We start from the raw sequence: 23,559 nt of genomic DNA on the forward strand, positions 1-23,559 counted from the left end.
GGGGGGAAATTTTCTGGTTGGAAGGTTGCTTATCTTGGCTTCCAAAATAGTTAAGCTGGGAGGTGCCAGATCTGGTGGCTAAGGGTGAGGGGCAGAGTCCCATCCCGATTCTGTCTCATTTGTACTGGCGTGTCACTAGCTAAGACGCTGTATCAGTAGTTTTGTTAAAGGTTTTTGTGCGCTTAAAGCATTTCGGTAGATAGTGTTTCAATGGAGACAAGAGGGGGAGTTTTGCCCTTAGGCTGTTGGGAGATTTTTTTTGGGTGATGTTTCTCTTTTATTGATGACTCCTCAGGATAAATACCGCAACAAGAAAAGTTAGTACAGGAGTATATGCCTTATATCATGCCCTTCGCTGTTCCAAGCACTTTAATCATTTAATCCTCATTATATCCTTTGGAAGTAGGTGCTATTAGTGCCCTTTTTACAGATAAAGAAATAGAAAGAGAGGTTAAATAACTTGCCCAAGGTCCACAGATAATAAATAACCATTGACCACTGTCATGCAAAGAATATGTCAATGTCAAGCAAGTTTTTAAACATACATATATATAAACACACATATGAACACTTAACGTTTGACCTCCCCCTTAACAGATTTTAAAATGTACAGTACACTATTGTTATCCACAGGCACAATGTTGTACAGCAGATCTTCAGAACTTACTCATCCTGCATAAGTGAAATTTTATACCCGTTGACTAGCAACTGGCCATTTCTCCCTCCTGGCAACCACAATTCTATTCTTTGCTTCTGTGAGTTTGACTATTTTAGGTACCTTATATAGTGGGATCATGTAGTATTTGTCCTCCAGTGTCTGGCTTATTTCATTTAGCATAATGTCCTCAAGGTTAATCCATGTTGTTACACACGGCAGGATTTCCTTCTGTTTTCAGGCTGAATAATATTTCATTGTATGTATATACCACATTTTAAAAATCCATTCATCTGTTGATGGACATTTAAGTTGTTTCCACAGTTTGGCTATTGTACATAGAGCTGCAATGACCATGAGAGTGCTAGTGCTAATATCTCTTCAAGATACTGATTTGGCCAACAGGAATAGGAAAAGATGCTCAACATCACCCATCATCAAAGAAATGCAAATCAAAACCACAGTGAAACAGCACCTCACACTGCTTAGGATGGCTATTATATAAAACAACAGCAAACCAAAAACCCCAAAAGACAAATGTTGGCCAGGCTATGGACAAACTGAAACCCTTGTGCACTGTTGGTAGGAAAGTAAAATGTTGCAGCCACTGTGGAAAACAGTATAGAGAGTCCTCAAAAAATTAAGAATAGAACTACCATGTGATCCAGCTATCCCACTTGTGGATATTTGTGCAAGCAAGTTATTTTAAGGTGAGTTTAATTCTGTCCAACTCTACATTGCTTTAACCATCTGGGTGGAACTATTTCAGCATTTCTCACCCCATTTCCTTTTATGGAAAACAGCACAAACAAAGCAGAGGACTCAGAAATTCTTTAGTCAAATAATAAGAGCGGACCATGCTGAAGTAAAACATTGTGTTAAAATACCAGATGAACTTGAAAGTTAGACAGCAGTTTTAGGAGAAATTAATGTTCTGGAAAGACACTGGCTTGTATGCAAATGTAGTCTTATATAATTGTTTCCTGTTTCTCTTTCCCTCTCACTCACCTGAGCTGAGTCAGTAAAATATTTGCCTTTACGGCCGGAAGGCTTGAGTCAGGAATGAAAGGAAGGGAACCCTGAAAAAGCCTTCAAAAGGAAACTGCTGCCGAAACTTCAAACCCAGGTCCAAGGAGATGTGAGTAATTCAATACTGTTAAAATAATCCCGTGCTATGTTGTCAGAGCAATCCCAGCCTGGATTCTCTCCCACAAAGCACACCCGAAGGTTTGTTAGTCTGAGTGACGGCTACAGTACTGATACTGTTTGTGACAGGTTGCAGCAAAACCCACTCAATCTTTCTGCTGGCTGTTGCAGTGATGTGACAGAGTTGGACTAATGCTACTGTACAGATCACTCATTTTAGCTTGTTGATACAACTTCAGATGGAATGGAAGGGATCTCTCAAGTCATCTAGGTAAGATGATTGCCTTGCTCAGCTCAGGCTGCTGTAACAAATTACCATAGCCAGGTGGCTTAGACAACAAATATTGATTTCTCACAGTTCTGGAGGCTGGGAAGCCCAAGATCAAGGTGCTGGGCAGTGATCTGGTGAGGACCCTCTTCCTGGTTTGTAAATGGCCCCCTCCTTGTATGTGAGTACCTAAAAAAGAGAGAGAGAGAGAAACCGTTGTGTTTCTTCTTATAGCGGCATTAATTCCATCATGAGGAAGTCACCTGCATGAACTTATCACCTCCCAAAGGCCCCATCTTCAAATACCATCACTGTGGAGATTAGAGTTTCTACATATGAATTTTGAGGGGACACATTCAGTCCACAGCAATGATAATAATTTTTTCTCAATTTTAGCAGTGGATTACTGTTTTTAAATAAGCCTTAGATGGACTCCTGATATACGAAGCCCACAATCCAATGTGCCTGACTTTCTTCCTGTCTCCTGAGCAGCCTCCTGAGGCACACACATCAAAGAGAGCATGAGAACCTCTGATCTAGTCTAAATCTTTCATGGTGTAGTGACAAGACTGAGGCTCAGAGAAGGGCAGTGACTTGTCTAAAGTCATTCAGATTGTCAGTGGCAAAGCTGTGGCCATGCACATGAATGTTTAGAAATGGCAATTGTATTCTTCTAGTTATCTTGGTAAAAAAATATTGGAATTGGGGCCAGCCTGGTGGTGCAGGCATTGTGTTACGTTGAATGTGGGAAAAAAAATCATTCACTTGGGAAGCAAGGATCCAGGAGTAGCAGTACACTCGCAGGGGCTATTTATTGGGAAGTGCACAGAGTAGGGAACTGAGACGTGTTCAAGGGTAGACATTTGGCTGATGACATCTGTGAGTTCCATAGGACGTAGTAGAAAGGTTTAAGTGCTTCAGGAAGATTGGGCCAGTCAAGTATGTACAGCGTCCTATGGGGAGAGGAGTCTGGTGATGATGGATGACCTGGAAACTTGAACTTTTGTGGATAACTAAGGCAAATAGGAAGGTGGGGCATGGTGACATTAGTCCTTGGGATGTCTTAGGAGAAGGTGGGTAATCAGATCATTTGTAGCCTCTTTCTCTGGATTCCTAGGTAGTTTCTGTGGGAGGTAAGGTTGTGGGAAGAAAATCTTACCAGGGACTCCAAACAAATGTTTCCTAACTCTCCAGCCTCCTCTTGATGTTCTTTATAGCACATGACATCCTGAGGCCCACCATCCTCATCACCCTCTATTGGTTACATTCTATTACGTTCTACTTTATCAGCGTCATTGTTAGAATGCATTTCTTAGAATATAATATTCTGAATGTGGGCTGGGAAGTACAGAGCGCCCTTAACTTGTTACCTCCTTTGATTTAGATGCTATTCTTACCTTCATCCACCTGTTTGTGCTTCTCAGTTCATAATGAATAATCCTTCTGGAACATTTTTTTTTTCCTCAGAAATTGCTATTGTGCCAGTCCTTCCTACAATTCTATACTTGGAGAATCATATAGTTCTTGAGCAGGATGGGCTCAAGATGTCATTGAATCTAACACATTTTATAGATGGGAAACTGTTCCAGTTAGGATAAGTGATGAGTATGATTTGATATTTTGAATCAAATACTTAGCTGGCTTAATACTCAGCTTCTTCTTCTTCTTTTTGTTTTTTTTGAGGAAGATTAGCCCTGAGCTAACATCTGCTGCCGATCCTCCTCTTTTTGCTGAGGAAGACTGGCCCTGAGCTAACATCTGTGCCCATCTTCCTCTACTTTATATGTGGGATGCCCGCCACAGCATGGCTTGACAAGTGGTGTGTAGGTCCACACCTGGGATCCGAACTAGTGAACCCTGGGCTGCTGAAGCCGAACGTATGAACTTAACCACTGTGCCACCGGGCTGGCCTAAATACTCAGCTTCTTAAAGTAAGCACCACAGCTGTCAGGTGATTCATGTACCTGGGTCTATTGAAAATCAACATTGCTTCTTCTCATTTCTCTCTAAAGAAATTCAGATAAATTCTTATTTCTAATAGTTTCCTCGCTATATAAGGATGACAACCTACTTATCTAACACCATTACCCTGGCTCTTCTATCTGTTCCCGACTTTGACCTGGTATGGTATCATGGTTAAGAACACGAGCTCTGGAATCAGCTCGACCTAGACTTGAATTATGGCCTGCCATACACTGGTTTTATGTTACTTAACTTCTTTGAGCCTCAGTTTTTTCATCTGTAAAAGGGGGACAATGATATTTAATAGGGTTGTTGTAAATATTAATGAGAAATATAACAGGATGCTGACTGGCATTTAAAGTAATTGCTCCATAAATAGTAGCTATTTAGATACGGATTTTGAGAAGGTATCTAGTAAATTGCTCTGATTTGAATAAGATTAGAAGAACTGACTCAATGCAAAAATCCTATCTTTTTTCTTTTTTTCTTCTCCCCAAAGTCCCCCAGTACTTAGTTGTATATTTGAGTTGTAGTAGGTCCTTCTAGTTGTGCTATGTGGGACGTTACCTTAGCATGGCTTGACGAGCGGTGCTAGGTCTGTGCCCAGGATCTGAATAAGAGCTGGCCCCCAAGCTCTTATTTTCTTAGGAATATAACAACAGAGGAAAACTAAAGAAGGGCATCAACTCTAAGCCCTTTTTCTGACTGAGAACTCTCTCACATAGCATGGCCCCAAATAAACCAAGTGTCTGTTGGAAATCTTCTTCCTCTAGGATAGTCAAGGCTTGTGGAATAATGGTTTCTAATTTATAGAACTTGCTTGTGTTTGAATCCCATTTGTGGTCCCATCTGGTCTATTTCATTCTTTAAAGGTCAATTCTTCATACCTCACAGATTATAGAGCTTTATTTCACTAGTTATTAAATCTAAAATGCTAGCCAATAAGTTTCCTCCTGGTCAGATTCCAGTTGCGGTCCCTCAGGTAAATAGTTTTCAGGACAAGGAGGAAAGAATTAGATACTGCTCTTCCCTTATTGACCATTGTCTTACTCATCCATCACCTTGTGACGAAATCTCTTAGAAACAGCAAAAAATTATTTGCAGCTTTTATTGACGTGTCCTTGGCCTTTGCCTCTGTGGTCAGGAATCTATTCTTGAACTTAGCTCCTCAGCTTCATATAATCCCCAGAACCACTGAAGCTAAAGTAGAAGCTGTGCTTTAATAGCATCATGGAAATCTGGGTCAATAGATATTTAATTCAGTTGGAAGTAAAATGTAATGTGATGTAGCTGACACCCTGCTTTTAAAGCAGCTCTTCATTAGTGGCTTGACATCATATCTCTCTGAGCTGGTGCAAAACCCCTTACTAAGGAGATACGTACACCTATGTGCTAATACTGGTACCGTCCAAGGGGGCAGGGGTCATCTGCCGGCCACAAGACATGCCAATAGTCAAGAGGCAAGGTGGTGGGAGAGAAAGGACTTTTTATTACAGCTTCCTAGCAAGTGGGAAGATGGTCGACTAATGTCAGAAAGAATCATCTTACAAAGACTGTAGGCCAGTTATATAGGTGGCTGGTCTCTGGGTGGGGGAGGCATCTGGTGTCCAGGTGGAGGCATCCACCTGATCTCTGGGTAGGCGCAGACATCTGCTCTCAGCTCCTGAGTCTTTTGTTTTACTGGATATGCAACAGAGACTGACACCGGAGCAAGACCCTATACCCTGATCTTTCAGTTGTCATTGATCATGGCTATCAGCATAGACTCTCTGCCCGGGGGTCATCACATTCCTAAGGAACTCAAAAGAACAAAGTTATCAACTTATAGCAGCTGGGAGGGGCCACAAAAATCTACAGAGTGTGTCTAGGTTAATCAGAGGTCTTTCAAAGTTACAATATGGTTTCTTTTTTACAATATGGCTTCCCTTATGTCAGCCTTGTATTGAGCTGGTATCAATACCACGATTTCATTATCAGGAATTACTGTAATCTCTTACTGTGAAAAAGAATGTCTTAGATCAACTTTAGAGAATCCAGTAATGCTTGTGTGTGTGTATTTATGAAAATTAGTATATTAAAGGCAGCATTTCAAATCAAGGGAATGACAAAGTATTTAATAAATGCTACTGAGAAAATGGGTTATTATTTAGAAATAAAAGTTTATTCTTATCTCACAGCATGCTATGAAATAAATTTCAAATTTCTTAGAGGATTAAGCATAAGAAGCTACACTGTGATGTGCTAAAGTAAAACAAAGATTATTTTAGTAACTTTTCAAAGAGGGAGACACAAGCAAGACACCAAACCTAGAAGCCACAAAGAAACAGATAGACAGAAGTGCTCTTGTAAAATTAAAAGTATTTCCATGATGAAAGCTACCATAAACAAAATAAAAGATAAGAGACGGACTGGGAGAAAATATGTGCAACAAATATAACAAAGAGTTCATGTTCATAAAACAAAAAGAGCTCCTATAATCATTAATTTAAAAAAAATCAAAGAGTCAAACAATAGGGATTGTGAAACCACAGAGGAGGAAATTGTAGGGGAGGAAGACATTTCCTCTTTCCAAATGTGGGTTCGTCTGGCTGGAGAACGAATTAAATTCACATGAGACAGAATAGCAAGAGAAAACTAAACAAAGCTTTATGAGGAACCATGGCCCGGGGCCTTTCTTCCTGAAGGAAGAAAGGGCACCGAAGAAGTGGGGTGCACATAGTGGTTATATACCCCCAAACAGGGTGTTTCACATGTGATTGAAATGTCCCTCCCACAATAGTCACAAGATTGCCCTGTCGGCACAGTGCTTGATGGACACAGCAGGTAGTGGTCTGCTATCTCGGAGGGCATAGCAGGAGGCAAGTCTATTGTCTCGAGCTGGGTGGTCACAGGTGAGCACAGCAATCAGTTCCTAGCCTAAGGAAAGATGCTTAATCCTTAAAGAAATGCCAACATTGGGATGGGGAGGGAAGTTAGTTACAGGAGGTTACCAGAGAAGCACAATAAAATGCAGATTTTAAGTCCTTGCCTTTGGTATTGATTAAGAGTTTCCAGAGAGAAGGTCATCTCCTTTCTTCTTCCTGGTACAGAGAGGGAGGCACCTTTTACAGATAGAGATTTACCTTACAAATGTAAGTGTGTCCTAACAAAGGGCAAGTTCCATTCCTCAGAGCCTCCTTCCCTGTCCCAGTTTATCAAAAGCAATCTGCCTCAAATAATCCTGATGCCAAAGAGACATATCTTGGGGTGGCCAATTTCAAGTCCCTACAAAATACAAATGGCCCATTTGCTTAGAAAGTTGCTAAAGCCTCTGCACCCAACTCCAATGCGTGGGACCAGTTCCAATGTGTGTGGAGAGGGGGTTTTCCCACACGACCAATAACAAGCAGTTTTTCGACACCAGCAGGGTGTCCAACAATTGGACTCAATTCTGACACGCATGCCCAGGAGCTAGTGTCAGATCCCACAGGTTAAGGGCTCAGTCCAAGACTGCCCCCACTTCAGACACCAGTCACAAGTCCCAGGTGTTCCCGGTTATAAATCAGAGATTCCCATGACCCCCACTTTGGTGGGAGTTTGATGAATTAACTAGAGCAGCTCACAGAACTCAGAGAAACATTTTACTTACTAGATTACTGGTTTGTTATAACAGAATTTAACTCAGGAACACCGAGATGGAAAAGATTCAGAGGGCAAGGTATGTGGGAAGGCCACGGAGCTTCTGTGGCCATCGTGTACAGCTCCTCGCAGCTACTTTCTGTCTGCTGGATTGGATGCTGCCTGATTCATGAATTGTTAAATAAAACCAATAAGAGCTTTAAAATTTACTCAGCTGAATTTTGTTCTTTAACAGTGGCATCGATCATTTTATCTATTGGCCCAGCAATCCTACTTCTAAGTGATGCGGGGTTGGTGAGCAGAGGAGTTGAAAGAAAGATTTCTTGGACTCTCAAGATCTGGCAGTAATGCTCTTTTATTTAGAGAATAGTGTGGAATAGCATGAGGACAGGACCCATGGGCAGTCAGGCTGCCGTTTGGGGAGAGGACCCACGGGCAGGAGGAGCCGCTGCTGCTGCCGCTTCTGCTGCAAACATGGGTGGAGAGTAAGGCTAAATTTAAGGCATAGGTATGTGAGCCATCTCTTTACAAGACAAAGGAAAGAACACGTAAAAAGTTAAAATGGTATCAGTGCTGGTGGGGTCTGGCCATTGGGTGGTCCCACAACTTTTAGATAAGAATCAAATCGGATTAAGTAAAGGCCAGAAGCCACCAACTTAAATCAGTTACATGAGGTTGCCAGACAGTAACCAACTTAAGTTCTTGCCTTCCCCATTAAGTTTCCAGAGATAAGGCCATCCCGCCTTCTTCCTGGCACAGAGAGGGAGGCATCTTTACAGATTTCAATGTTAAAACAATGTTTTAGGGGTTGAGCCCATGGTGTAGTGGTTAAGTGTGGTGCACCCTGCTTTGGCAGCCTGGGTTCGTGGGTTCAGATCCCAAGCATGGACCTATACCACTCATCAGTCATGCTGTGGCAGCAACCCACATTTAAATAGAGGAAGATTGGCACAGATCTTAGCTCAGGGACAATCTTCCTCAAGCAAAAAAAGAGGAAGGTTGGCAACAGATGTTAGCTCAGGGCTAATCTTCCTCAGCAAAAAAACCCAAAACCAACCAACCAAACAAAACCAATGTTTTATATTATTTGGCACTTAAATTATTAATATCCTGCATCTTTCTCCATCCCACCCTACCCCAATTCTAATCTTTGAGTAAAATGAATGCTTCTGAAAAATGTGCAGTTTTTACTAGGGTCACTGGTGCTCTCCACCTCACTAAGTCCAACAATCAAATCTCCTCTGTACTGTTTCCCTCCACCCTGGCCGCCTTTGATGCAGCTGACCTCACCCACCTTTGGAAGTCTTTCTCCTTTGGTCCCCTGACATGTCACATTGCCCTGAGTGTCGCCAGCCTCCTCTACAGGACTCTGCTCTGAGCCCTACTCTCTTCCCTTGTCTCTCTGTCTGTCCTTTTCCTGCTCCCCTTTTCTATCTAACTATCCGTAGGTTATTTTATTTAGTGTTTTGCCTTCAAATACTTTTATAAGCGAATGGATCCCAGTCTACAGCTCCAGCCCTGACTTTTCCCCTGAGCTCTGGACTCCTGTATCTAATTATTAATGTGATCTTTTCACTGGTATTTGTGACAGCTGCTCAAACTTCACGCATCTAAAACAGAACTCTGCCATGCCTTGCTTTTTTTCATCCACTGTGCTGGGTGCTCAGGGGGCCCTTCCAGTCTGGGTCTTCAGTTTTGTGGGAAAACAATTGTATTATTTCTTTGATAATTTTATCATGCTTCCTCTCTTCTCCTGTTATTCAGATATTCCATTTACTAGATGGGTCCTTGAATTTTCTTAGTTTTTCTATTGTCCATCATTTTATTTCACTTATTTTATTTTTTTGAGGAAGATTAGCCCTGAGCTAATATTTGCCGCAAATCCTCCTCGTTTTGCTGAGGAAGATTGGCCCTGAGATAACATCTGTGTCCATCTTCCTCTACTTTATATGCAGGATGCCTGCCACAGCATGGCTTGACAAGTGGTGCATAGGTCTGCACCTGGGATCTGAATCGGCGAACCCTGGGCCACCAAAGCAGAACGTGCAAACTTAACTGCTCTGCCACTAGGCTGGCCCCCATCATTTTATTTTTTTGTCTCACTTTCTATGAGAATTCCTGAATTTTATCTTTCATTCTTTTTTTTTTTTTCTTTTGCTGAGGAAGACTCACCCTGAGCTAACATCCATGCCAATCTTCCTCTGTTTTTTAGTATGTGGGTGGCCAGCACAGCGTGGCTACTAACAGAACAGTGTAGGTCTGTGCCCAGGAACTGAACCTGGGCCACTGAAGCAGAGCACACCAAACTTAACCACTAGGCCACCAGGGCTGGTCCATTTCACTGTTATTTATAATTTCTACAAGTTCATTCTTATTCTGTTCTTCCTTTTACAACACTATTCTTGTTCCATGGGTCCAATACTATCTTTTGTAGCTCAGAGGACATGGATTATAATTCTTTTGATGTTAACTCATGCATTATTTTTATTTCCTCCAAATTCTTTTCTTCTGTGTTTTTTTGGTCTCTACCTTCCGTATTAGATGATTTCCTGAAAAACATGTTGACCCTTGTCTTTCTCTTCACGTTTCAGGGCACACACAGCACCACACTGTTGATTTGTGACTCTATGCTTGTGCGGGGCTTTTCAACTAGTACAATCAGTCATGAAGTAATCAGGCTGGGAGTTTTAGGCTTCTTCCTCTTCTTGCTGGGGAACTCCTAAAAGTCAGAATCCAGAAGTTTTTCTCTGGAGCCATTTGGATTTTCCAGAGAGGAATGTGCCACTCTTCTGTCTGGCTGCCGGTATTCTGGACACAGGGCATGGAGAGGGCATCTGGGGCTCATCCTTCTGAACGGAGACTTTAAGCCACCTGGTTTTATCCACTTGCCCCATCCCTGCCCTCGGCTGTGCTGGGTGCCTCTAGATCCTGAGCTTTTCCAAGGTTGTGTGGCTTCTGATGGTATTTCTGTCCGTGATAATTTAGGTTGTAAACTTTCTCACTTTGTCAGTTACTACTCTTCCATTTGCTTTTCATCTACTGAAAACATGATGACATTGCCCAGCAGCTGTTGTCTTCCATTCTCTTTTGTTTTCCTTTCCTGTTGTTTTGGTGAGGTATCAAAGAGATGAAATAAAAATAATCAATGCATTCTTTCTGCCTTATTTAACCAGAAGTTTTAATAAGACTGATGTTTATCCAACACCTTCAAAAATACTTCAGAATGAATGTTTCTTCCCTTCGGGGATAGGCTACTTAGTTTAACCAAGCTGCCCTTTCTCCATTTTTTGAACTCTTAGAATCACAAAAGCAAATTAGTTTCATTATTTATATCACATTTTATTTTTAATAGAAAGGAAATTTCTCAGTTCGTCTTTGTACCTTAAACACCCACATTGGGTTGTAAATAATTTTTGGCTGCTTTCAGAAACCAAATTTCCTCCTAAAAGAAGATTTTGAGAGGCTGTGACCATGGCCGAGTGGTTAAGTTCTCGCGCTTCTCTTCAGTGGTCCAGGGTTTCACTGGTTCAGATCCTGGGCGCAGACATGGCACTGCTCATCAAGGCCATGCTGAGGGGGCGTCCCACGTAGCAGAGCCAGAAGTACCTATGGCTAAAATCTACAACTATGTACTGGGGAGCTTTGGGGAGAAGAATAAAAAAAAACAAATGATTGGCAACAGTTGTTAGCTCAGGTGCCAATCTTTAAAAAAAAAAAAAAGATGAGTTAGTCCAGCTAAAGTGCCTTGATATACATCTAGCTGTCATTCAGCGTTTCCCTCCCAGACCACTGCTAGCGAGGCTCAGGCACCCTCTGCTAGCTGGGCCCAGGGAGCTGTGTTGTTGTGGTTGACTGGTTTTGTCTTTCCAGTTAGTTGTGTCCTCGAAGGTTAGTAGAGCAGTTAATTCTCCCACGTGACTCCAGAGCACTCTACTGTTCTAGTTGGAGTGCCTGCCTCTCTCCATCTTCCTTCTTGGTCCCTCCTCTTCCCTGCTTTTGTCTATTATTGTTTTGGCTGCTGCTGGTGGATCATTACGCCTGATTTTTTGACTATTGTTCACCTGCTGGGTACTTGAATGTTAATTGAGGATGGTTGAGGGAGACCAGATTGCCTGGTACGAGTAAAGTGAGGTCAAATGGGGTCTGCGCGTGTGTGGGTGTGGACGTAGTTCTGTTCCTGTCCTACAGAGTGAATGATAGGCACGCTGATTACATTCCCATGGGGACTCAGGAGTTCCTTGAAAAGCTGTAGCGAGCTCCACTTGGAGAGGACTGAGGTGTTAGAAGGATAGTCCCAGAAAATAAATGCTTTTGAGCTTCACCTATTTCCTCTTAAATCATTGTACACACTGTTATTAAACTAGAAAACGCAATGTCTGAAGCTTAGTCCTTTTTTTAAAAAAATGATTTCCCCTTCACTTGAAGGATTTCTTTTTGGGGACATAAATTTTCAGAAACTGCATAACGAAAGTAGCTAATTGTGATGCTGAGCTTTGAAAATATTCCACTCTTGAGCAAGACACTTTTACAGCTGGTTTATTTTTAATTTCCTTGAATGACTTTGTGAAATGTGATTTGCCTCATAATGCTTGTTAATATTGCATTCTTTCATTTAAATTATACTTTTACATTTAAAAAATATGAATTCGATGGTAAGTGATAAAAGATCAAATGACTTTAATAATATTTTTAAAGTGCTCTGGGGTTATGGATCATCCCTGGGACCTGTGTTTCATTCTCAACCGAGGGGGTGGGGAAACTCACAGCTGCTGCTCTGAGGGAAGCTCATTCAGCGTCGGCCCGAACCATGACCCCTTATGAAGGCCCAAGTCTGGACCCAGACTGGATTTTCCGGTCACGTCTCCCATGGACATGCACACGCAGCAGGGCAGGCAGGTGACTGGTCCTTCCCTGTCTGTGAGACCTGATCAGAAATGCGTGGTCAGCAAGGGTCAGACTAGGCTGGGCTGAGTTTCTTTAAGCAGATCTCAGTTTCTCCGTTATTAGGATCCAAGGATTCCTGAAATTAGATTTCAAGCTGCAGTGCAAGCTCAGTTTGGTAGCATATGACTTGCAGGTCACACTTTGCTGATAATTGTGCTAAATGGTTGAAATTTCGAAAAAATCTGCCAGAAAGAATTCTGCAGTGCCAGGTGAAACATTTCAGAAGTCTCATGAGTGTGGCGACTCGCCCTCCCCTCTTTTCTTAGGTGACTTGCGCACGTGCTGTAGAGGGAGAACAGTCCGCTGGGTCTCCTCTGCTCTCCTGCTCTGCTGCAACTCTGCTGCACTTCTGACACCAGACGTGTGGGGGTTCCACACATCAAGCAAGTCTGGAACACAAGACGCCCCTACCCGCCAACTCAGAGGCCCATCTCAAGTCTAGGTTGTCACCTGTGCTTCTGACCCGCCAGCTGTAGATCGGTGGTTCCCACAACCCCCTCCTCGGATTCAATTAATTTGCTAGAATGGCTCACAGAACTCAGGAAAACAGTTTCCTTGCTAGAATACTGGTTTCTCAGGAACAGCCAGATGGAAGAGAGCATAGGGCAAGGTATGTGGGAAAGGGTGTGGAGCCGCCATGCCCTCTTTGGACATGCCCCTGTGGGGACCTGGAAATGGCCACCCCAAGATATGTCTCTTTGGCATGATGATTGTTTGAGGCTGGTTTCTTTGCAGACAGGAAAGCAACTGAAAAGTAGAACTTGCTTACCCTTTTATTAAGAGAAATTTACATTGTAAAGGAAATCTCCATCTGTAACGATATCCCCCTCTCTACCAGGAAGAAGGGGAGATGACTTGTCTCTAGAAACTCTTAATCAATGGGGAAGGCAAGGACTTAAATCTGCATTTGTTTATTGTGCTTGTCTGGTAACCTCCTGTAGCTGACTTCCCTCCCCCTCCAACGCTGGCATTTCTTTAAGGATTAAGCATCTTTCCTTAGGCTAGGAACTGATTGATGCGCTCACCTGTGACCACCCAGCTCAAGACAATAGACTTGCCTCCTGCTGTGTCCATCAAGCGCTGTGCCTTCAGGGCAATCTTGTGACTATTGTGTGAGGGACATTTCAATCATGTGTGAAACACCCTGTTTGGGGGTATATAACCACTATGTGCACCCCACTTCTTCGGTGCCCTTTCTTCCTTTGGGAAGAAAGGCCCCAGGCCATGGTCCTCATAAAGCTTTGTTTAATTTTCTCTTGCAGGGGCTGGCCCCATAGCTGAGTGGTTAAGTTCGTGAGCTCTGCTGCAGGCAGCCCAGTGGTTCGTTGGTTCAAATCCTGGGTGTGGACATGGCTACTGCTCATTGAGCCACACTGGGGCAGTGTCCCATGTGCCACAACTGGAAGGACCCACAGTGAAGAATATACAACTATGTGCTGGAGGGCTTTGGGGAGAAAAAGGAAAAAAATAAAATCTTAAAAAAAAATTTTTCTCTTGCTATTCTGTCTCATGTGAATTTAATTCGTTCTCTGGCCAGACGAAGCCACATTAGGTGAGGAAAAGTCTTCCTGCCCTACACCCCTCTCCCAGCACCTCCCGGAAGCTCCTTAAATCCCATCCTTTTGTGTTTTCTGGAAGTTCCATTAAGTAGGCATGATTGATTAGATCATTGGCAATTAGTGATTAACTCAACCTCCAGCCCCTCTTCCCTGGCAGGAGGTCCAGGGGTGGGGCTGGAAGTTCCAACCCTCTAATTATTTGGTTAGTTCCCTGATAACCAGGCCCCATCCTTAGGGGCTTTCCAAAACTCACTACATTAACATAAACTCAGGTGTGGTTAAAAGGGGCTTGTTATGACTAACAAGACATCTTTATCTTTCATTGCTTAGGAAATTTCAAAAGCTTTAGGATCTCTGTGCCAGGAATGGGTACAAAGACCAAATACATATTTCTTATTATAAATCATAATATCACATACACCTAAGTGACCTCTCATACAAATTATTTTTATTTAAACTTTGACTTCTTTTCTCCCAGTATGTTAAAGTCTGTATAAGGAGATCTGAATAGGAAGAGCTCTTAGGTTCTTAATTAATAGTAATAACTCCTTACATTTGTTGAAATAAATCTCTAGGCCCAAGATGGAGGCACTCCTGCCTGGGGTGTCACATCAGCAAACCAAAACTTAGATAACTTTCTTGTCCCTGTAAATGCTCCACTTGACCAGAAATGAAGTATGTGCAGTCAGCCAAGCCAACTCTGGGCTCTATACTGTGTTTATTTCCTTGTTCCTTCCCACTGGAACCAGGGTTAACGATGCAGCCCAGCCAATCAGATATTTTCTATTTTTCTCTTCCTTGTTGTTTATTCCTTATCCTGTAAAAACTTCCTGCCCTCTGCCCAGTTTGCTGTTCTCCCAATGGAAACAGTCTGCTTCTTGAAGTTGTTGGCCTTAAACAAATAGTCAGCCAGTAATTTCTCCAGTAAAAATGGGTTTATTTGTGATCAACAAAGAATTGCAATTTGGGATCTGCAACAATGGTGAACCATGGGCAAGTTCTGAGCAACAAGCAGGGGAGAAACTTTTTTATAGAGGGGAAGAGGGCTGCTGTGAACATAGAGTCCACTGGAGGAATTGAGAGTTTGAAATATAGTGGCTTTCCGTTTACTGAGTTGTGACAGTCTTTGAGCTGTTGCTGGGCGAGAAGAGGAAGTCTTTCTTCTTCCTGCTGGGTCGGCCATCCTCCCAGGGCGTGAGAGCTCCCCCTTCTGGCCTCCCAACTCTATTTTAAATGAGGTTTCTGTTTATTAATTTTCACAAAGTTTTAAAGTTCGTGTCACCTAAATTGTCTTCTTTAATCATTTTTAACACATTTGAATCAATTTCATATTTAAAAATCCACTTTCAGAAAAAAGTATATTGGGGCTGGCCCAGTGGGGCAGTGGTTAAGTGCGCACGTTGCACTTCGGTGGCCTGGGGTTCACCGGTTGGGATCCTGGGTGCGGACATGGCACCACTCAGCAAGCCACGCTGTGGTAGGCATCCCACATACAACATGTGCCACGGATGTGGCATGGAAGATGGGCACGGATGTTAGCTCAGGGCCAGTCTTCTTCAGCAAAAAGAGGAGGATTGGCAGATGTTAGCTCAGGGCTAATCTTCCTTGGGGAAAAAAAAAAGAAAAAATACATCTTTAGATAGTGAAGATGATCATTCTGACTATGGGAAAATGTTTCTAGTTACAAATGAAAATTATTTCTCTAGAAGAGTCAAGCTGAGTAAATGTTGATCTTAGCATGTAACTTGGATAGAAGACATTATATATGAGTAGTGGTAAGAAACATATGCAGAAGAGAAGGAAATTGGATGTGGACCCAAGTTCCAAAGTGGACTCTGGAGCACTGTCTGAATTCTAGAGGCTGACTTTTGAGGCACAGTGGCTGGGTGGCAAGCTCACACTTGGCTGAAGCAGTGGCTGGCACTGGAATATCCAGTTCACTGATGAAACTCAGCCCTGCAGAAGTTAAGTGGCGTTTAGTCCTTGGGCATCAAGTAGTCAGATGATGATACTTTCCACTTAGGAAGTACGTCACTGTACTGTGGTTCTCCAGCCATCGGGAAATGTTTAGCTTCTGTAGAGGACTGATTTGAGCAACTTTGTGCAAAAGTGTTCGGAGGACGGCTGAACACCAGTTAGAGGGGAAGTAACTGCATAAAATTTGGAGGACGGACAAAAACTCAGTTCCATCCATCCATCCATCCATCCATCCATTCATCCATGCAGCCATCTATCCATCCATCCATCTTCAATTGCTTGTTTGCTTGATTAATTCACCACGTACTTATCGAGCCCCTTCTTTGTAACAGACATTGTGCTAGGTATGGGGATATAATGGAGAGCAAAACAGATATGGTCTCTGTCTTCCTGGCACTTACAGCAGAATGATTGTGATAGATGTTAATTAATTAATAATTATAAATCTATAATTACAAATTGTGAGAAGGATTCTGAAGCAAAGACATATAATACCGTGAGAAAAAATAACAGGAAACTTGATCTAGCCTGGGGATCAGGGCGGCTCCCCTGATGAAGTGTTTGAGCTGAGGTCTGACAGAGGAGAAGGAGTTAGGAGAACGGGGGGAGAGTGAGCCAGCTTGTAGAGACGTGCGAGGGGGGCCAGCTGTAGGCTCTCTTCCTGATTCTGCATTCAGCTTGGCGGGCTGAGTCAGCCAGGGTGGGAGTATATGCGCCGTGGAAATCCGCAGACACTGCAAACTGCCTCTTTCTTTTTTTGAGGAAGATTAGCCCTGACCTAACTACTGCCAGTCCTCCTCTTTTTGCTGAGGAAGCCCGGCCCTGAGCTAACGTCCGTGCCCATCTTCCTCTACTTTATATGTGGGACGCCTACCACACACAGCATGGCGTGCCAAGCGGTGCCATGTCCGCACCGGGGATCCGAGCCAGTGAACCCCGGGCTGGCGAGAAGCGGAACGTGCGACCTTAACCGCTGCGGCACCGGGCCGGCCCGCAAACTGCCTTTCTTTTGGAAAGTCGTTGCAAGACATTTGCCAGCATCGCCCTGGGAAAAAGGGAGGTGACTGACATGTGTACTGATCACCCACTAGGACTCAGGCTCTGTGTAAATACCCGATGTATTACTTCATTTAATGCCCATGATAACTCTGTTAGTAGAAATATTTATCCCCATTGCATAGACATAAAATGAGACTTAGAGAAAGAGAGTGAATTTCCCCAAATCGTTGAGCCGGAAAGGGACCTGGTCATATGTGAACCCAGGCCGCTCTGGCTTTTACAGTCCCTGCCCTTTCCCCTGCACCCTGCTGCTGTGACTCTGGGGCAGTCGCAGGCACCAGGCAGGCCCTTCTCGCCAGATTTAATTGGTTGTGGAAAAGACTTATTTAGAAAAGTCCTTGTAATGGTTCTCTCACTTCTAGGGTGTAAAAGTGTACTTTTCAGAAGTTATAAACATAATTTTTTTGCAAACATAGAATGAACCTGTGTCAAAGATTTAATCATTAATTAGTGAGGGAACCAGTACGACGGTAAAGTCAGTTCAGAGGGCATTTAAGGAACTGGGTATTTATAGGCAGTTTAATAAAGAATTGTTAGAATATATTATCTAATTTAGAAACGAAACTGATTAATGTTTTGCAGGGAAATATACCGTAACTTTTGGGATTATCTCTTCTACTAGAGGAAAATCATTTGCATCTTCATTGGACTGAAATCTACACGTTAACATAGCTTCATAGATTCTGAGTCCCTGATTAATAGCAAATAGAAAAGACAGAAAACGGTAAATTCTCCCAGAAAATGAAATAATTCTTATGAGGATTGTTAAACCATGCTTCAGTGTGACATTGAAAGGGCATGCAGGTATCCTCTTGGCCTCATTTCTGTGTTTTGTATATTTCTTCTTCCGAAGTGTGAGCAGGTAACTTTCATTCTAGCCTGTGTATCTGCGGTGGTAAGTTTAAGCGGGTGCAGCTGGTGAAGTTCAGGACACATGCCCCAAATATGGCGCCTTGGCATATTGAGTATCTTAAGCTGGAAGAGTTTGAGAAAATGGTGGAAGCAGGAAGGTCGCACCCCCCCCCCCCCCACCTTCTTCCCTGAAACAGTCATGAAACTCCCGTGTCTGGTGCCTGCCCTGAACCAAGGAAGGAAGGCATTCTTGTCACCAGAGACAGGGAATGTGGGGCTGAGAAATCTGTACAAGCAAACCCTGTTGAACTAACCCTTATCTTCCTAGTGACTTCTTCACCTCTTACTACCCCTAGCCCAAACCCCTCTGTCTCATCAATTCTTCACAAATTTATCATCTCTTTGTCTAAGAGGTATAAAAACTTCCTGCTCTGGTCACTTCTTCAGGGCTTCATTTTCTTGTGAAGCTCCCATGTATGTGTAAAAATTCAATACAAATTGTGTGCTTTTCTCCTGTTAGTCTGTCTTTGTTGGTTTAATTTTCAGAGCCAGCCAGGGACTCTAAAAGGGTTGAGGACAACTTTTCCTCCCCTACAGTGATATGTGGGGAAGTGCAGGGACTCTAGAGGGAAGCTGTGCCTTGGTTGGAATCGTGGTTCCATCTCTCTTAGTAGCTGTGTGACCTTGGGAAAATTGCTTAACCTCTCTTCTTCAAGTTCTTCATCTGTAAAATGAGGATAATAACAACTGGACTTACCTCCTAGGTTGTTGTGAGCATTAAGGGGTGAGGGGAGCTCGGATTGGGGTGAAACCATAGAGTCATCGCCTGTCAGCCTTTACTGCCAGTGGATCTCTGTTTCCAAAGCAGAGGCAATATAGAGAGTAAGTTGTAGGTGAAAGTATGTGGATAATCCTTTAAGGTAGGAAGCTGATACAATAGCAAGCCAATAAATTAAAAGAAAGGAATGTGACAGTCGGGGGGTTTTTATTTCGCATGTCAATGATGTACCAGTAAAGATCGTGATTCCAAGGGGACACTAGGAAGTGGGATTTAGAAGTACAACCAAGTGGCAACGTGTACAGTGTACAGGGTTGGGGTCTCAGAGTCCCCACCCCTAAATAGTACCTAATTTCCTCACCTGAGTTCCGGACAATTTATCAAATAAAACAAAGAGTAAGGGTTGAGTCCAAAATATTCACTTAATTATTGATAGAGGTTAAGCTAGAATATATGGGGCTGCCATTTATACCCCCATCCTGTGCCTGGAGCAGAGAACATACGCTCTCTGTAGGCAGGCTCACTCCCACCAGAAAGACTGCAGAACTGGTGGGGGAGCAATTATTCTCCCCAGATTTACCAGACAGATGAATCACTGTACCTGCCCAGACCCAGAGGCGGCGAGGAAGCGATGGAGAGAGGCCCAGGGCCATACCCACTGAGGTCCTTTCACAGGAGGAAGCATTAGGAGTGGGGACAAAGTGTATCTGGGAACATACATGATCCAGAAAGAGCATGGCACATTTCACAGTGAGGTGCAGAGACCACGTGGAGCACCCCAACTCTCTGTCTTGCTACAAGCAATATTGCAAGGAGAGTCAACTCCTGGACCCTGTTTGCTCAAGTAAGAGTTTAGTCTTATTTTTCTCTGGGGAAGTTTGAAGTTTTGCAGTATAAGAAGGTTATCTTTAGAGCTCCGCCCGGGCAGCAGACAAAACTCTCTGTCTGCTGTTAGCAGAGGGGCCACGCTGAGCATTCACGGCTCCAGGAGAGGCCCGGAGAGAATCCCAGAGGGTGGGGCGACCCCCAGCTGCCGTTGCCCACCCCGTGAGGCTAGGGATTGCCGGAGATCTCAGAGAGGACTGGGGCTGGAGAGAGTTCCAGAGACCCAGCTTAGTAGCCTAGGGGGAAACCCTACAGGCTCACAGCAGCCTTAGGGAAAGCCTCTGCACAGCACCAGTAGAAGGCACCCAGCCGCCAGCCACAAGGCTGGAAGACCCCAGGGCAAAAGCAGCATAGCTAGGTGTACCAACCACAGACTGTAGAAGATGCCAATAGCTCTCCTGCGACCCATAGAGGACAAGTGAGATTTGGTGGGTGCCGACAGCAACGGAGCGACAAATATAAGTGATCCCACCCCTGGCCGCTGGAAAAGCCCATAACACCGTTGCAGACCCCAAGGAGAGAGCACATCTAGGTGGGCTGCAACAGTAGGCACCTGCAGCCTGAAGCCCCCCTGTGACGGCCCCCACGGCAGAGGAGGGAATCCAAAGGGCCACTGTGGCTACGAAGAGGGGCCCAGGCCCAGGTAGCAACTACGGACAGGGTTCCTGGTTGGTGAAATATAAACAGCTGCTCCTCCCACTGCAGCAGCTGAAACAAGTGAAAGGAGCAACTAAACTCTATCTCCATGTGGAGGCACAAATCAACAACATCAAGCAATATGAAAAAATACATTAAATCTCCAGAACAGAAAGAAAGCAACAAATACACAGAAAAAAATCCCAAAGAAAATGAGATATATAACCTAAATGACGATGACTTCAAAACAGCCATCATTAAGATTCTCAATGAGTTAAGAGAGAATTCTGACCGACAACTCAACGAGTTCAGGAGCTATGTCACAAAAGAGTTTGATACGATAAAGAAGAACCAAACAGAAATATTGGAAATGAAGAACACAATAGAGGAGACTAAGAAAAATCTAGATGCTCTGAACAGTAGGGCCGATAATATGGAGGAAAGAATTAGCAATTTGGAAGATGGCAATATAGAATTGTTGCAGGCAGAGGAGGAGAGAGAAGCAAGACTTAAAAGATATGAAGAAACTCTCCGAGAATTATCAGACACAATTAGGAGATGCAACGTAAGGATTATAGGTATACCAGAAGGAGAAGAGAAGGAGAAAGGGGCAGAAAACCTATTCAAAGAAATAATGGCTGAGAACTTCCCAAATCTGGTGAGGGAGATGGATCTTCAGGTGACAGAAGCCAATAGATCTCCAAACTTTATCAATGCAAGAAGACCAACTCCACGGCATATAGTAGTGAAGCTAGCAAAAGTCAACGACAAGGAGAAAATATTAAGGACAGCCAGGCAAAAGAAACTAACCTACAAAGGAACCCCCATCAGGCTATCAGCAGATTTCTCAGCAGAAACTTTACAGGCTAGAAGAGAGTGGAATGATATATTCAAAAATCTGAAGGACAAAAATCTACAGCCGAGAATTCTCTACCCAGCGAAAATATCCTTCAAATACGATGGAGAAATAAAAACTTTCCCAGATAAACAAAAATTAAGGGAGTTCATTGCCACAAAACCTCCTCTTCAGGAAATCCTCAGGAAAACCCTCATTCCTGAAAAATCCAAAAAAGGAAAGGGGCTACAAAACCAAGAGCAGAGGAGATAAGTAGAAGGACAACAACAGAGAGTAGCAGCTCTACATCAGAACAGATTAAACCATGGGACGAGAAACAAAGGAAACTGAAGAAAACCGGAAAACAAGACACAAAATGGGAGTGGTAGGCCCCCACGTCTCAATAATCACTCTAAATGTAAATGGACTGAACTCCCCAATCAAAAGACACAGAGTGGCAGGATGGATCAAAGAACAAGATCCAACAATATGCTGCCTCCAGGAGACACACCTCAGCCCCAAAGACAAACACAGACTCAGAGTGAAGGGATGGAGAACAATACTCCAAGCTAATAATGAACAAAAGAAAGCAGGTGTCGCTATACTAATATCAGACAAGGTAGATTTCAAAGCAAAACAGATAAAGAAAGATAAAGAGGGACAGTATATAATGATAAAAGGGACTCTCCACCAAGAAGACATAACACTTATAAATATATACGCACCCAACACAGGAGCACCAAAATTTGTAAAGCAACTCTTAATAGAACTAAAAGAAGACATCAACAACAATACAATAATAGTAGGGGACCTCAACACACCATTAACACCAATGGACAGAACATCCAGACAGAAAATCAACAAGGAAATAATAGAATTAAATGAAAAATTAGACCAGATGGACTTAATAGATATATATAGAACACTTCATCCAAAAACAGCAGGTTACACATTCTTCTCAAGTGCACATGGAACATTCTCAAGGATTGACCATATTTTGGGAACCAAAGCAAACATCAATAAATACAAGAGAGTTGAAATAATATCAAGCATCTTTTCTGATCATAACGCTATTAAACTAGAAATCAACTACAAGAAAAAAGCAGAGAAAGGTGCAAAAATGTGGAGACTAAACAACACGCTTCTCAACAAACAATGGATCATTGAAGAAATTAAAGAAGAAATCAAATATTATCTGGAGACAAATGAAAATGAGAACACGACATACCAAATCATTTGGGATGCAGCAAAAGCAGTCCTAAGAGGGAAATTCATCGCAATACAGGCTCACCTCACTAAACAAGAAAAAGCTCACGTAAGCAACCTCAAACGACACCTAACGGAACTAGAAAAAGAAGAACAAACAAAGCCCAGAGTCAGTAGAAGGAGGGAAATAATAAAAATAAGAGCAGAAATAAACGATATTGAAACAAAAAAGACAATAGAAAGGATCAATGAAACAAAGAGTTGGTTCTTCGAAAGAATTAACAAAATTGACAAACCCCTAGCCAGACTCACCAAGAAAAGAAGAGAGAAAGCGCAAATTAATAAAATCAGGAATGACAGAGGAGAAATCACAACAGATACCAATGAAATACAAGAGATCATAAGAGAATACTATGAAAAACTATATGCCAACAAATTGAACAACTTGGAAGAAATGGACAAATTCCTAGACTCCTACAATCTCCCCAAACTGAATCAGGAAGAAATGGAGAATCTGAATAGACCAATCACAAGTAAGGAAATAGAAACGGTAATCAAAAACCTCCCCAAAAACAAGAGTCCAGGACCAGACGGCTTCTCTGGAGAATTCTACCAAACATTCAAAGAAGACTTAATACCTATTCTCCTCAAACTGTTCCAGAAAATTGAGAAAGATGGAGAACTCCCTAACACATTCTATGAAGCCAACATCACTCAGAAGGTTATCTTTAATAAACAGTGGCTGTTGATCTCTCTTCTCTCCTGCTGATTTAGGAGAATTGACACATTTCTTGTACCCAGAAGTACAGACATTGGACCTGCTGAGGGCCCCATGGACCTCAGTGCCATTGCTCTAGTCATCAGACTATTCTCAGAGTCTACTGAAAATAAATTTGAGAGACTTTTTTTTTTTTTGATAAGGAAGATTCACCCTGAGCTAATATCTGCTGCCAATCTTCCTCTTTTTTTTGTATGTGAGCTGCCACCACAGCATGGCCATTGACAGATGAGTGGTGTAGGTCTGCACCCGGGAACTAAACCTGGGCCACCAATGTGGAGTGTGCTGAACTTAACCAGTCAGACACTGGGGCTGCCCTAAATCTGGGGGACTTTGAGAGAACTGTTAGCCTGGGCAAACCCAATTCAATTCAACGAACTGCTTTATTGAACTGCCTTTCA

The 23,559-nt window shown here is 43.0% G+C and overlaps 1 long non-coding RNA gene across 1 annotated transcript; it reads left to right on the top strand.

The window, feature by feature from the left end:
* The first annotated feature begins 1,425 nt into the window (after positions 1–1,425).
* LOC139042086 (uncharacterized) lies at positions 1,426–14,049 on the top strand. The gene is made up of 3 exons (XR_011498316.1): positions 1,426–1,793; positions 12,860–13,203; positions 13,856–14,049. It is a non-coding gene; the product is annotated as an uncharacterized lncRNA (long non-coding RNA).
* The last annotated feature ends 9,510 nt before the right edge of the window (positions 14,050–23,559 follow it).

Source organism: Equus asinus, chromosome 25 (genome assembly GCF_041296235.1).
Source record: "Equus asinus isolate D_3611 breed Donkey chromosome 25, EquAss-T2T_v2, whole genome shotgun sequence".
In the NCBI taxonomy this organism is placed as follows: Eukaryota; Metazoa; Chordata; class Mammalia; order Perissodactyla; family Equidae; genus Equus; species Equus asinus.